The sequence below is a fragment of the Rhagoletis zephyria genome, unplaced genomic scaffold (genome assembly GCF_001687245.7).
Source record: "Rhagoletis zephyria isolate East Lansing unplaced genomic scaffold, Rhagoletis_zephyria_1.1 Rzeph_scaffold_00044, whole genome shotgun sequence".
NCBI classification, from domain to species: Eukaryota; Metazoa; Arthropoda; class Insecta; order Diptera; family Tephritidae; genus Rhagoletis; species Rhagoletis zephyria.
This window is the reverse complement of record NW_016157128.1, coordinates 144,043-156,926: the sequence shown is the minus strand read 5'-3', so window position 1 is coordinate 156,926 and position 12,884 is coordinate 144,043.

Genomic DNA, 12,884 nt, shown 5'->3' with positions numbered 1-12,884 from the left:
GTGTGTTATGATTTTTTAGCGCATTTACGGTTTTTTCGGTTTCGTTTTTTGCTTCTTTTTTTTTGGTTTTTAAGGGTGGAAACAACCCTCTGACTTGTAACCCTCCATAAGCCGTCGATGATCTTGCGTAATCTTAGTTGTATGTCTCTTGTGCCATTGTTCTCGCTTCGTTCACGATCGCTGATTGCTTTAGAATTTTCGATTTTTACCCTTGAATTTATCTTTAAAAAATGTCAGTAAATTTTTATGCGCAAAAAGTAACTTGAAGAAAAGAAAAAAAATAAGATGAAAGAGGGAGTCGGTTTTGGTATTTTCTTGATTGTTTAGCGGCAATCAATAAATGGTAATAAATAATCAATTCAGCATGGCAAGTTGTGAAAAGAGGAAGTTAGAAGGGATAGATTTTGGATTTAAGTCTTATTTGTAGGCATTCGAATATTTACCTTATTTCCGTTACTTTCTGTGATTTTGCGTTTTCTGTAGTTTTCATAGTTTTTTTTTTTTGCTGGAAAACTTTGCAAGGGTTCTACTACGAAGATATCCTCTCTAGAAGGCACATGTTTAGTAATCTTTAATGTACATACAGTACGCAGCAGTTTATACTCCAAAACGAATATTATGTGAAAATACAATAGTTTACGCGGGATTTTTTTTTACGGATTGAGGTAGAACCAGGTGTGGAGCAGCTAGAGTCGATAAGAAAATCAAAGGATTCACAACAACAATATAATAACTATATATGTATGTATGTGAATATGCACGTATATTTATGTACTTGCATACATACATATATATATACATACGGTGGTGGCGAAAAAGGTTGCGACATTTTGACAAGTTTTGGCACTTTTTCTTTCGTTTATTTGAAACATTTAAAAAATATTTAGGTGTGCAGTTTTGTAGCTCGTTAAATCTTAGTGTAATAAAGTGCAAGTTTCAAGTAGCTAGGACTTTAGCAGTTTCCGTCATAAACAAAAATTTTCGCACATACTCTGTATGGAAGAAAATGCGTGACATCGGCAACACAAAAAGAAAATTGCCAAAAATCAATGGTAAGTCCTTGCTACTTTAAATCCGCATTTTTTTAAACCGAATAACTCAGTCAGAGTATTTACATATCGATAGCTGAGTAGGAAGATCGACCTATCTCGGCAGCCAGTTCGAAAATGACCTATCTCAGACAATTTTTTAACAACGCGCTATTTTAGAATTTGATTAAAAAACGCCCTTTCTCAGAATTCAGTTCAAAAGCGACCTAACCGAGCTGCCGATTCAAAAACGCCCTATCTCAGCACATTTTAAATGTGTTTTCAGCGGGGATAGGGCGCTTTTGAACCGAGTTCTGAGATAGGGTATTTTTCAATAAAATTCTGAAATGGGGCGTTCTTAAATCAAGTTCTTAAAAATTTTTCTGAGATAGGGCGATTTCGTGCTGGCTGCCGAAATAGGTCGATCTTCCACTCAGCCATCGATATATAAACAAAAAATATTTATTGGTTCAAAAAGTAGTGGGTATGCACTGTGGCCAATTGTAATCATCAATTACCAACTCTGTATGATTGTAAGCCATGTAAAGCAGAGCCCGAAAAAAACTCGGGAAGCATTTGTCCAGGGATGAAAGCATCGAATCGATGAACCATCGTCCGACCATGAGAAGGAACGAATAGAAATTTTGTATCCTACCAGCCTGCCCAACCCACAAAAAAAGCCGGTCCGGTTATATGTGCCAACTATAGCGGAATCAGCCTTCTGTGCATCGCCTATATGATTTTAACAAGCGTATTTTGTGGAGGGCCGAAGCTCGAGATCAGCATATATTATACCTGTTAAACTCACTCTAGACCAGGTATTCACCATACTCCAAATCTTGGGAAGGTCCATAGAGAAGACAATCACCAAATACCATCTATTTGTCGAGCTCAAAGCCATATGAAAATAAGTTTCCTTTACGCCACGAATCTAACACGGTAGTGTAAAATGATTTTGGAACCATGGGCTGCATATGAGCATTACACCGATTTTGACATAGTGCGGCGGATTAAAATAGAGCAGCTCCGCTGGCTCTGCCATGTCATAGGAATGGACACAAAGGTTCCAGCTCTAAAAGTATTCAACGCAGATCCAGCTGCTGGAAGCAGAGGAAGAAAAAGGCCTCCTTTCCGATATAAAACCTTGGTAGAGAAGAACTTGACTTCACTTGTCATCTCCAATTGCCATCAGTTGGCACAGAATAAAAACGACTGGCGTAAAGCGGACCAAATTGCCTTGGTGGTTACAAAACCAAACAAGAAGAAGAGAGAAAAGTATGTACTGGTCTTAAAATATGAATAGATTGTTTGAAATTTATAAATCCATTTAACTGCTAAGAAAACAATTTTTATAAGCTGATACAAACTCTTGTTCATATTTCCTTAAAAAAAGTCATTATCAGCGATGGGGGCAATTTTTTGATTGACACTCCAAAGTGAACCTACATACCCGTAGATTTTAAAGAGTAGGGCCAAAATATGTCAGTAATTGCCAAAGATAAAAGACTTGTAGCCGAGATGATAGGAATTTAGGACTAATTTTTCTCCTTATAATTGAAGTTTCAAACCTAAAAGTTTTTCATGTTCCGTTTTACCAAGCTATGTGTGCAAATTTGCATAGGTATATGTCGCTTTTAATTTATTTTTATAAAAGTACTTTTTGAATTACATAGTTAATACTAAAGGATGTTTGAAGATAAAAACTTGGTCATAATTAATTTCCAAAATCACTATGGGCCCTTTTATATTTATGTACATACATACATACATATGTATGTATGCGTATGTACATTTGTATAATGAAGAAAGATTCTCCCTTGTTGAAAAGAATATACGTTTTCTGAATATCAAATTTCAAATACCAAAGTCGAATTAAACGCAAGGAAACTCGAAAGTACGCAAATGTTGTTACTAATATAGAAATTATTTGCAAACGCATGCCACAATGCTCACGCTTGTTATATATTTGTATATGTATACATATGTAAATATGTATGTGCATAAACCAACATTTATAGGCATTTTTACACACGCAAATGTATATTTGTGCCCTGCAGGAAATGTGTCTAACTATAATCTAACTTTAAGTTGATCAGGAAGAAGCTAAAAGTCACTTATTGTCTGTATATTTTCTTTGACGAAAGCTAACTTATATTTCTATGGTGATGGCCGCGAAATAGTCAAGGGTGGTTTACCTCTGCATTTGATGTAACTGACTTGTAACTAACTACTTTTGAGCATAAAATGTCAATAGGAAAACAAAATATTTTTTTATTTTTTTTTATTTTTATTTTTTTATTTACTTTATCTATTTTATTACATTTCATATTTGTTTCCATATTCTGCTGTAGGTGGTCCCATATTCGGACTCCGTCAGACATAACTTCAAAATGATAATATGAAATTTCGATCTTCCTTTTATTTGTCCTCAATTCGAAAAAGTATTTGCGAAGTGCAGGATATTTAAATAGAAACGCGTTTAAAGAAAACAATCTCCTTCATTACCCCTGCATTACTTGTCCACTTGTTTCAAGTTAGCTTTTTGTAGCTAACTAAAAGTTATATATTTTATAGAAATCCCACAAAAAAGCTAACTACACGTGGGTTGTTTTTTATCAATTGATAATTTTTTTCTGCAGGGTGCATACTACTAACATAGTAGTATACATAGATACATACCCTGTAGGGCAAGGCACTAGTGCCGAGCTGGTTTGATTCTAGAGAATTTAGAACCATATGACTAGTACGCGTTAATTCTCTTTCGCATGCTAGCAACTGGCACATAAGCAAAGTCGGAATTTTTATTCTCTCACCCCCTAGGATTGTTCGATACCGAAAAAATATACCCCTTTTTTATTTTGAAATCAAAAAATATCTGGAGGTCGCTCAAAGGGCCCAAAGTCTTCCATGTATTTTATATGGGGAAAAAACTTTTCTCGGAAGAATGGTATAGAATTCTTAAAAATCAATATTTTTCTATCGGAAAACTCTCTTTATCTGCAGGAGATTCCCAGTAATAATACCCAATTGTTTAGTTAACAATTTTTTCATCGCAACTATAATTTATATGTCCGCCAAAAACCCAGAAAACCCCCGAAAAATGCAATAGGGGAACAATAAAAAAGCACTAAAAAATGGTTAAGTAAACAATTGAGTATTATTATTGAAAGTCTCCTGACGAGAACCAGGGTTTTCCCATCGAAAAATATTGATTTTCAAGAATTCTATACCATTTCTAGGAAAAATTGGTTTTTTTTGCCATATAAAAATACATGGAAAACTTTGAGCGCTTTGACCGACCTCTAAACATTTTTCTATAACAAAACAAAAAATTGGGTTATACTTTTTTTCGATATAGAACAATCCTAGGGGGTGAGGGCATTACAATTTCGACTCTACTGTTTTTGAACCACCCTAGTATACATATATGACTCTGCAATTAGGTGCACGCATTTAAGCACAATTATCAAAGCCAAATTCTAACCCCAAACCGTTTCCAATAAGCTCCACCTCAAAGGGGTGCCTTTTATGGTACACTCAGAAAAAAGTCAGCTAAACAACATATATCCAAATAATGTAATTATAACCAAATCATGTCTTACTGAGCTTTAATTTACTCACATTAGGGTGATATGTTAAGAAGATAAAAGCTGAAATCGGGTGTGTATACTAGAACGGTGCACATTAGAGGTTTACGCCGACAGGCTTTGCGGCGGCGGCGTGGTTAACTTCAAAAAGAATCGGCGGCGGCGGCGACGCCGGCGCGTCAGGAAACGCCGGCGCTCCTGCCCATAAGGTAGAATCCAAAGAGCCATGAGGCTACTAATCTTATCATGTCATCTCGTCAGCGTTAGGCATTCGCCATGCCAATTCAGATTGTAATTGTATTTAATTCCTTTATTGAAGTAGTTTTAAATTTAAATTACATTACTTTTACTTGAATTAAAATGTTGAGTGTCTGTCGCTGATGGATGGGCGAACAGAAGAAAGTATATACATACATCTCTATGTTCTCTACAAATCCGTATGTACTATTTAAATTTAAAGAAATTGAAAAAAATTAAAAATTACGTTATTGGGGTACTTTATGTCGCTATCAATAAATTCTTGCAATAATCTTATCAACCGTTATGTTAAACTACGGAGTTGTTACGATTTTTTGTGGGTTTTATATTGAAAACAGGGTTTGGTCTACTTTTTTCCAAAATTTTAACCCATCAACTCTCACCAGGACGGGCGTTTTTGACTCACTGTTTAAAAAATGGCTTATAGATGGTTAAAATATTAAGCGCCAAATTTTTCTAAGGAGAACCGAATGTAAAGAAAAATAATAGTAATTTTACCAAAACGGGGGACTTTAACCCTTCCTTTAAACCTTCCTGGGATTTGACCACCACTTAGGAATGCTATCGTAATTTTCACAAAGCCACCTAGTACGTGTATTCGTCTGCCGAACCCCAGAATAAAATAACTTACTAATATAAAAATTAGCAAAAAAAAAGTATTTGCTTTTTAATAAGAGTGTGTTTAAAGTATTAAAAAAAATACACAGGAAAATCAACTTGTCTTTGTTTTATCTCCAATAATTGAAGAGTTAGATGCAATAAGGGCGCTTCTGTTAAAACTGATTTCTGAGATATTGGCGTTAAAGTCATGTGTTGTAACTATCTTGTTGTTGTAGTATATAAAAAAATAGTATTGAAAAAATGTGTCTACTGCGGAAAAGAATCGTCAGATTACCAATATTCGACCCTAATTTAACTGTAATAAACGCTTTCGATCGAAAAACGTGTTACCTATGTTTTTTCTGAGTTACGCTTTTTTGGAAATGTTCAGTGCCCCGAATTATGCAAAATATACTCATTTAAAAAAGTAAATTTCATTTCGTAAAATAGTGTTTTTATACTAGTAGTATTTAGTTCCTTTAAACGATGTATTTCAATGTGCATACATCATGAAAATTTTGTACAAAATTCCTTAGCCGCCGAACGCCGCCGCCGCCGCGCCGATATTTTCGTAACTCGGCGGCGGCGCGTGAGAAATGACAAAAAACGGCGGCGTCGGTGGCGTGGCTCGGCGGCGTATACCTCTAGTGCACATGAGACAAGAAGAACGATGTACCATACTTTGAGATCCGACTGTAGGTGCCGAAGATACGAACTGTAAAAATCCCTACGTTCGGAAAAAAAATCGAAATCGCCTTGCAAAAATAACTAAACAGGATTTAGTCACTATCGGACTGGTGCATTTTTGGTGATAAAGAACTTTTATTGAACTAGTAATGTGGTTCACTATTTCAGGGTTCCCCTGCAGGGTATATGCATGCTACGAAATACGCGTATTTACGGCATGTTTATACATACATATGAACGTGTGTATGTACAAGTGTACCAATTCCATTGTATGAATGGACCAAAAGCTAATGCTCAACTATTCCAATTCGTCTCCCCTAAATAGTATTTATGATGATTTCCTAGTATTTAAATTCGTTGCAGTTCACTTTCATGACTCCAACCGTAGCTAAATATACATATGAACATATACATACATGCATATATATGTACTATGTACATATGTGCTTATATTTATGCCTGTATGTAAATCATCCTTCCTTGTAAGCACCCTAAAGTTCCTGGTGAGCCATGCAAAAATCTCCCTCTTTTGGCTCTACACTGCCTCGTCGAATTCTGAATGTGTCCATTCATTTGCGTTCACTTCGTTTGTTTTCTTGATTAATTTCCACACGATGCAAACACGCACACGCTCACGCTGCTTACCAACAAACATATGTATGTATGTATGTATATATGTACATACATACAGTTTTACACCGCATAGCTGAAACTACACCCGCACCCACTACAGGTCAATGCAATTCTAATCTTTTGCGTACAAACACTTTTGCTCTGCATTATCCTGGCGATGCTTTCAAACGTATACAGTTGTATGTATGTATGAAATCTTATTTGATCGTTTGTGTTTGTTTTCCATTGCTAGCATGCTAGTAGGCGTTTGTGTGTTTATGTGCATCAAGCACACTGTCTGGCATGCGTCTGTTTTTGGCAATAATCAAGTTGCACGTTGCTTAGTTGCCCTCATCCACCGCCCGCGCATTCACTGCTCCATTCACGCTTCGCACAGTGAGTTTTGTGACAACTTTAATCAGCAACCAAATGCAGAGTTTGGTGAACTTTCTCAACGAATTTACCTCAATTCATTGCAAGAGGGTGGACAGAATGCCAAAAACAATTTGCCTACTTGAAAGGAAATGTAAATTTGCCGATATTGGACGTGTCGACTCAATTGACAAGTCCCTAAGATGAACGACGCTTGTTTGTATGCACGCGATACATATGTATGTGCAAATGTATGTATGTATTTTTGAAAGTGGATCTCAGTTTTCAAACTTTAAGTAATAGTATAAAGGAAAGTCGAGATTCTTTGAACACGCTAATCTCAAAAACTACTGAACGGATTTAGAGGTTAGAGCCCATATCAGGCATCTGATTTTATCTGACCACAGAGTCAGACTTAGGGCCGGTTGTTCAATGTCTGGTTATCACTACTTGCCGGTTAAACATCATTATCGATATTTAGGCGCGTCTGCTAACACTAGGCGCCTAAATACATGCTATATACTGCTGCATATGCAAAAATTTCCTTCACTAACTTAATGAAAATTTTGCACATGCACTTCTCAACTGCCATGTAATAAAACTTTCTTAAGTTTAAATTTGATGCTAGTTCAAAGTATGCTCGGCCTAGTCTGATGCATCCTCCGGACACTGTTCCGGGGTTTTTTGCGGACTCTGCTTGACTTACAAACATGCTTCTACCTCCGATTTGTGCCAATCAGACAGTGAACAACCGGCCCTTACTGGCTAACCAGAATGTACTACCACAGCCACAAGCTATTTCGCTAGCTACATCAGCAATAAACCACAGCTACATATTGTGGGAGTTTAGTGCATTTAGAATATTTGAACTTTTAGCAGCGCTTGCTACATTCATACCACAGCCTCATCATTCTGGTTAGTCAGTTACTCCGCCTTGAAAACGACAAGGCACCAGAGCTGTGCTTCCTTAGCTGGACAAAGTCTAATTCGTCTTGAGTCATATTTAGTTCAACCTTCTTGCTTGGGGAAATCATAAATGCGAAGCAAAACTACTCATTTCCCCATACAAATTCGCATTTCTAAAATCACGCATTTGAACGCAGTAAACAAAATCGCGAAGAAAATGCGTTCCAATTGCCGTACTATTTTATTGAACTCACTCAGAAACAAAAGTTCCACAAAAGCTTTTGTTTGTCTTTCACATTTGGAATCTTTCAAAATTAAAACAAAGACCACGAAATGAATAAATCTTTGAAATTTGTATATAAAAATTGTTAATTTATACATAGCCTTTACACATTTTTAGTTTAATCAAAGAATAATTAAGGGTACTCATCTATTCGCGGAAGTTTCATATTTGGGCAATTGGGCAACTTTGCGCAGTGTCTTTCATGAGGACAATCTTATATTCTGTGCAATTTCAGACTTTTAATTATTTGACAATGCTTAAGTTAAAAAGTTGAACAATTGAAACTCGAATTTAAGAAAATATTTAAGTCTTACGAAAAAGCGTTCAGCACAAATCAAAATGAAAGTAAACAAAATAGTTGATTGAGGGTTGCACATCACACTGCGCAAATTTGCGCGACAAAATTTCCGCGCAAACTTGCCCTTTTCGTCCAAATAGCTTTCCATACAAATTTTGACATTTCATTTGCGAGGGTTTTAAATTGCACAGTTTGCCCAGTTTGCGAGAGTTTGGCGCTTGTAAATGAGTACCCTTATGGCCTTTTTGTGTCCAAAACGTGTTGAAAAATATCTTTTCAATTGATGGGAAGTCAAAGGAAATGCAAATTAAGTAGTGGAATCACCTTCAAATGACTGATTTGAAATCACGCATTTGGGTCCAATGTAAATGTAATAGAAGGCTTTTCATGCATTTCTGTTGACGACGACATATTAAGTATATATGCAAAATTGCGCAATGCGAAGGTCACGTTATATAGTCAAATTTTTTTCCTTCTAATTGTTAGGTCTTTTAACGAAGTATCTAAATAAAAATTCGCCTACTTTTTATTTATATATGCTTTTAATTGTCACAAAATTTTTAAAAATTAGAGTTTCAGCCAAAAAAAATGTTATTACTTCCAATTTTTTGTTATTGTTTGTCGCTATTTAATAAAAACTACTAACACTACACCAAAACTAAGTTCATTTTTTATAGTATTAAAAAAAATATGAATACCTTAATTTTTTCAATTTAGGCAATAAGATAAACTTAGCTTAGCTTAGCTGTAACTTTTTCTGAAACTTAAGAAGTATGGATTAAAAAATGCGTATCATTTTATAGTTCCGGCAGGGAAATCTAAAACTTCTTCACAGATTGTATTAAAGTACTTCAAAACGTCCGAAAATAGTAAATAAAAACCAAGGTACTCTTAAATTTTTTTTATTTCACTCTACCAAACTCTAGCAAATTTGGGAATTCCAATAAAACATCTCAAAGATACCACAGAAACAACTTTTCCATAAAAAACGTTTACCAAAAATTATTTCTGTTTTTTATACGTAATGTAGTAAACAAATTTATTAAGTTTCAAAGTTTGACAGCTTTTTGACAACTTTTTTTGTAACACAGTAAAATTAGTTTTTCCGTTCAACAGTTTCACCTCAAAAATATTCTGACTTTGGCGCCCTCTACTGTTAACAAAAAGAAGAGTTGGTAAATGAAACTTACAGATCTGTTAGGGATACTTTGTGAGCTTTACAAAAAAAAATATTCTAAGCACCTTATTTTATTTTCATTTTACCTATTTGACAAAGCTCTGTGCGTCTTCATCCTGTCTCTGCTTTGGTTTGCTGGCGAGTATCCTATAAAAGTAACCGCCCAGAATGTAAAACTGAAATAACGATGATAGGCGCTCGGGAGTCCGGAGCATGAATATCTGCAGGCGAATATTTGCCAAATCGATTTTTTCGATTGATTACTTTCTTTCTAATCCGGGGTGGCTAATATAAAATCTCGTTATTACAAACACATTCACATATTTTTTTTTGTTTTGAAAGCGAACTTCCTCCAATTTTAAATGAAAATTAAAAGAAGTCACTTCTCTAAACTTTCGGAAAGATTCTTTGCCGATCAATTCGACACAGCTACTAACTCAGACCGCAGCACATAGGGGTATTTGATCGATCTAGGCGGTCATAAGTCTATTTTTTTAAACTTATCGTAGGAACAAAAAAAATACTACCTGCCACAGTTGAATAGTTGCGGAACAACAGACAACCCCTACCCCGAACTTATACGTCGCTAAATAGTTTCGATTTGGCAAAATTTAATCTAAGTAATAATATCAGGAAATATTATATTTTTTTAGTGACTATTTTTTCATTACTTTGTAAACCGTAAGCTTTTAGTTATACTTCCACGCAATTCCACGTTACATTACTAGTTGCGTTCTATAGAATTTAGCTTTGATAGTATACTGCACAAAATTTAGCTTCCGATAGCTACCGATGAGCTTTTTACGACCAATAATTAAGATATCTCTAAAAAAAAAAATTTCATTTTCATACATATTTTGTCATTTTTAAGCATTTCCTTTGCTTTAGAGTCGCCAACTGGTTCCTGCTATAGAGTAGTAACTCGAAAATATTTATTTGATTAGATGCATCGACAAAATTTTATGAATTTTGAGAACAAAATAAAGTTTCTTCAAAATGATATATTATCGTCTGACACCTTTTCCGATGAACAACTAAGAGATATAAAGCACAAATTTTCACAACTAAAAGCACAGTTTATACAAAGGTGGATAAACGCCCGTGGGAAAGAAGAAGTTTTTTTGAAAAGTAACCTAACATGGCTACAAGGAACATTTTCAATTCCCAAAGGTATGCAACAGCTGCGATCTGGTCGTGTTGAACAGGTTACTTCTAAGCTCTAATCCACTCATTAGTAGTTTCAGGCCAAAGCCAAAAAAACCAACCAAACCCTTTTCAAAGGAAGAAATCGATATGTCGCCTCTAGCTGAACCAACTAAGGATGACACGAAGTCTGGAGAGTCTTCAGAAGAGGAAGATGGGTCCGATGAAGAATCTTGGCACTCATCATCATTCTAAAATAGTTTTTACACAAATTTTGTTTTAGATTTTAATTACACATTTATTATCCATTGCATTACAAGATAAAATTGGTTATTTTCATCATTTTCTTTGTAACTTATATATCAAGGAAGCCCATACGCATTTTAACAATAAAAATAAATTGTTGAGCAACATTAAAAAAAATAATAATTTGTCTGTTATTCCCTTAGTTAAAGTTGAATTTCAATTTTAAACAGGTGGTAACCCTGTCAAATGTTGTTTAGAAATGAAGCCTTTCAAAACCATTTCAATTGATACCCATATTGTAATAAATCAGTTAACTTAACTATATTAAAGTTTTTACCAGGTGGCAACTCTTTGCATGTACTAACCTATATATAAACATCGCCGAGACGAACACGTATGTAGGTATGCGTGTTTCTACAATCGGACCACGGCAACATAGAGTCTATCGGTGTCAAACTTTAACCAACTTTATTTTCGTTGCTTTGAAGGAATAATTGTACGTCCTCCACCTATATTTACTTGATTTTAAACATTTACAATTTTAAACACCGTAACACGTCTTTTCTAAACATTTTGAAATAAAATTTTCAATAAAATAATTTTGGCCGCCTAAATCGGCTAAATACCCCTATGTGCGCAGGTGAAATTGTAAAGATAGTAACCCCCAGGTAAATTTTAAGATTGTGGTTGCCATCAGTGCATGCTCTTTCGTTTTTTGTGAAAAGAGGGTAATTCCACTTGTCCTTGATCATCATCATTACCTCGATATGCTTTCCCACTATTGGCGCTGAAATTTTATATGTACTATGTATGTGTGTGCATACATAAATACTACAAGATTCAATTTTTATACAGGAGACAGATTTATGATTACTGTACATCATATCTTTGTACTGCATATCTGCAAGTGAATGATTGTTATATGAAGTCAGAAATTTCACGGTCGATTCATATGGAGTGTGATGGCCATGTAATGAGGTGTCTGACCTCAAGCACAATGCACACAATGTATTTAAGTATAAATGTATATTTTTATACTAAATTTTGGTTCATACATATGTATGTACATAGATGATTGTATTAAGTTCCAGTTAAATGATTGTACGATATTCAATGAATCAATGAATGAATACGATGCCCAAAGTACTTATGTAAATGATTTATTTAATCGAAGTAATTACCAAAATCAAGTGCATTGACTCATTAATCATTGCTTACATACATAACGGGTGATTTTTTTGAGGTTAGGATTTTCATGCATTAGTATTTGACAGATCACGTGGGATTTCCGACATGGTGTCAAAGAGAAAGATGCTCAGTATGCTTTGACATTTCATCATGAATAGACTTACTAACGAGCAACGCTTGCAAATCATTGAATTTTATTACCAAAATCAGTGTTCGGTTCGAAATGTGTTTCGCAAACCCAATTGCTGCGAACGGCGACGAATCGACATTTCACGGTCTTCAGCAACACTCTCAGAAACAGACGCAATATTCTCTTCTGTACGCACTGTACGCATTCGTGTGGTTGGTTTAATGTCCAATAAAGTAAACTGAGTGCGAAACTTGGTCACAATCGCATTAATTGTTTGCTCACTTGGTCGATTATGTAGACCATAAATCGGACGTAAAGCGAACCGAACACTGATTTTGGTAATAAAATTCAATGATTTGCAAGCGTTGC